Genomic DNA, 4,240 nt, shown 5'->3' on the forward strand with positions numbered 1-4,240 from the left:
GGGTTTTCCTGACAGCAACCCGGAAAGCCACCGAGTTGTTGAGGGATGGATGTTAGTAAGTCACACAGAGGCTCACAACAAACTATGACTAACATACATAAAACTGATCTTTTATCTCACCCCAGGAACTTGGGAGTAAGCACATTTTTCATCTGCGTGGGAACATCCCAAATCTTCAGTCTGTACCCTCTCCTGGGCTTCAAGCTGCTCGCTCTCTACAGGTCCCAAACTGAACTCATCTTTGACTCCTTCCCCACTACCCCAGCCAGTGGCTTTTGGGCTCAGGTCCCCTTTCGCCTATGAGTCAGTCTGAGAGCTAAACATGCTCCTTGGCCTCTCTCTTGATCAATACCACCTACCATCTCTACTTATCGCAATGCCTCCCAAACTCTGCCACCTCTTACTGGTTCATCGACCACGAGCACCACCGTTTATCCTGTCATCTGGACCACGTACTTATCCTGCCGATTTCCACTTTGGCTCTGTTGCAGTTCATTTTCCATGGATCATAACTCACACCTTATCACGCCCTGCCATAAGTCATCCAGTGGGTTCTCAATGCCCTCAGAAGAAAACCTACACTCTGTAGAACTACCTACACATTCCTACATGGCCTGGCGCCTGCCTCCTTCCTTGACCTCAATCTCCTTTTTCATTAGACTCCAGCCACCTGGCAAAGACTGTCCCTGACCACCCTAAGCAAAGCAGTCATGTTCCCTGCACTACTTCCTGGTCATTCTGTCTCATTACTCTGTTTTATTTTCTTCTGGCACTTATCACTGTCTGAAGTTTTCATTTTTTCGTTTGTTTACTTTTTTGTCTGTCTCCCCCACTAGGAGTACCTTGATAGCAGGAGGCCCCTATTTGACCTGTTTATTTAGATATGCTTAGCACCTAGCATGGTGCTAGGCTTTTTGCTGAATGAAAAAAAAAAATGAATGAACATAATTTATAATTATGTAAAATTTAATTCCACAAAATACTGATTTTTATTAACAAAAATCATTCACTAACTGTGTGACTTTAAACCGTTATTTGATATCCTTCCTCTCAGTTTCATCATCTGCAGAATGGATAGAGTAATAGTCCTGATCTTATAAGGGTATAAGGGTATATTTCTTATAAGGGTATAAGAAATAAGGAAGCAGATGTACATAAAATACTTAGCACCATGCCTGGCACACAATATATATTCAATAAATGGTAGCTATTAGTGGAAGACAAGATTAGGATATTCTAGTTATCTTAAAAACAAGACTATTAGTTTTATTGTGGAAACTGATATACCACCCAGTAGTAGCCCCCAGAAAACTTAATGACGTGATGAGAAATCCCAGCTGAGCCCCTCTTCTCTATTCCCACTCAATTATGATACCCTCTAAGAGAGAAGTCATGCTCTCCTTGTCACGCCCATAGAACACCCGCATAGCTTCCCAACTACCGTCCCCACCTTTCAAATTGTCTCTTTTTTACAGAATAGTATTTTAGTTAAGAAAATAAGCCCTAAAGTTAACTCCTCTTATGGTCTCAAGAACTTCAATAAGTTGGTCTCATCCTTCCCACCAATCTTAGAGGCAATTAATCTTGAGGGTCATCTGCACTCTCATCAGAATAACACCCCCACAGTGAGAGGGAAGATGGCAGAGTGGCTAAGAGCATAGAATCTGGGGCCAGACTGCTTGGCTCCAGTTACATACTCACTTTCTAGTTACTTAGCCTCTCTGTGCCTCACGTTCCTCACCTATAAAATGGGAAGGATAGTAATGTTGTATGCGTCATAAGCTTGTGGTGAGAAATGTATAATATATACAACCACTCAGCACAAGACGTAATATCTAGTAAGTGATGATGATGATGATGATGATGACGATTGATGATGATTGATGATGATATGACGGGCCTCCATTCAAAACCTACAGCCATCTTTCTAAAATACAAATCAAATTACATCACATATGTGTTCAAAAACCTTTAATTAATGCCCATTGCCAATAGGATGTAGTTCAAAATCCTGAGTGTAGTATACTAAGCAAATTACAAATTCTTCCTACTGTGTCCCTAACCCACCTTTCCGATGTTTTCTCTCATTCTCCTCCAACACCTCTCTACAGGAGATCCAGAACCTGTGCTTTAACTAGTCGATACTTCTGCCACCCCAGGAACACACCATGGCACTTTGTTTCTGTTTCACTTGCTGAAATTCCCTTCCTAGTCCCGTCTACCTGCTAAGCTCCTGTTCAATCGTCAAGACCCACACAAATGTTCCTTTTTCATAAAGTTCTCCCAGAATCTTCCATTCAGTGACTCTTACCTCTAAACTCCCACATCTTACCTAGAAAACCTGAATGCACAACACCGTGCTATCATTTTCTAGTTCCATGTCCCTTCTCCTCTATGACCTCCTCAAGGGCAGGAATTTATTTGCTGCTTTTTTGCATGGTCTGACTTACAGCAGGTGCCCAGACAATGAGGGTTTGACTGAACAAAGAGGTATCTATTGAAACAACGTGCACGACAAGCTAATTTCCAGCAGAGGGATCACAAACTGCAAAATCATTCTAGTAAGATGACTGAAAATGAAAGCAGTCTTCATGATAAACGTCTTTTGGATCCATCATCTTGTTGACTTGCATGTCTTTTGACTTCTGTCTCCTCTTTGTTGTAAAATTTTCTACTTATTTTTAGATACCGAGCCATTTTATCTGAAGATGGGTCAAGAAAATATATACATTTTTTATGACTTTCAAAGTAAGGTATATTTACCAGTTAACATTTTTCCTACATTAAAGTAATTCTAAACCATCATAAATTTTTTTGACATATATGTGCTTAATCATTTTTTAAGACATTATTATTTATTTATTATGTCTCTATGCCCACCAATACAACCTAGGTCCTGGACAAAACAAATCTCATGCCTACATGAAGGAGGAGGAGGAAGAACAGAAGAATACTAAATTTAATGTCTTTATTTATTTCTATAATTTTATTATTAGGGTTTTAGTGGTTTAGATGTAATTTGGGAATCTCCCCCAGTGTGTTCCATTGAACCCTAATCTATAAAACTAATCTATAAAAACTAACAAACAAAAATGATTCCATGGTCAAGTAAGTTTGGAGAAAAACCACACTATATCTCTTTAGTGAAAAGTCACAGAGCACACTGGCATATTAAAGGCTCTGAGAGGTCCACCAAGAAGAACTCAGTATTTTGCAGACTTATTTACCAGAGAATCCTTTAATGTTCCTCGGAACAGGTGCTCATGGAACTCATTTTGGGAAATACTGCACCATTTAGTATCTAAATGGCCCAATACAACTAGTCTTTGGTTCATAAATAATCTTAATTCATAACACGGTTAGATGGAATTTTAAAGGGCATCCATCACTGTCACCCAAGCCAGTCTTAACTCCCATCTACGTGCTCCTATCAAGTTATCATGTGAAGGAAATGGAGAACAAATGATTTGTTCTAGCTCTGTGAGAAAGTGCTTCTTTACGCAGAACCAGAATCTCTTTCTCTATAGATTCCACCCATTCGTCTTAATTCAGCTTCTGGGAGCCACAAAGAATAAATCTAAAAATCTTATCACTTTTCAGGCAGAAAGCCAAAATTATCACATAGAATTTTTGGTTGCTGGTAGGAGAGCAATCAAAAGGCCTACTTATCTCATTTATTCATCTGAAAAGAAGACAAAAAGCAGAAGGAGGATTTGTAGATGCCTGGCATACCAGACCATCATTAATGGTGCAGAATGATTAGAAGATAATGACTCGGTGCCTTTGAAGACTGAAATTAAATGGTCCTGCAGTGACAATCAGCCAATGAGAAGAGTCCTAATTTGGCAACAAAATAAACTAAACCCTTTTTATGAGGCGAGGAGTGTGTCTTAGGTAATGAATGCTTAAGTAATTAGATGGTTTTTATGGAGATAACTATAAACTGAAACATAGGGGGAAAAAATCTTGCTAATAGGCTGACGCCCAGGGATGTGGGTATATAAGAGCCAGGGCAGCATAGAAAAGCATTGAGACACCAATTGAGACTTCTCTTCTCAACCCAACAAAAACCCAGCTCTTGACACCATGGCTTGCTGTGTTCCCTGCTGCTGCAGCGTCCCCACCGGCCCCGCCACCACCATCTGCTCCTCTGACAAATGCTGCCGTTGTGGAGTCTGCCTGCCCAGCACCTGCCCACACACGACTTGGTTACTGGAGCCAAACTGCTGTGACGACTGCC

This window comes from Pteropus alecto, unplaced genomic scaffold, assembly GCF_000325575.1.
Source record: "Pteropus alecto unplaced genomic scaffold, ASM32557v1 scaffold98, whole genome shotgun sequence".
Lineage (NCBI taxonomy): Eukaryota > Metazoa > Chordata > Mammalia > Chiroptera > Pteropodidae > Pteropus > Pteropus alecto.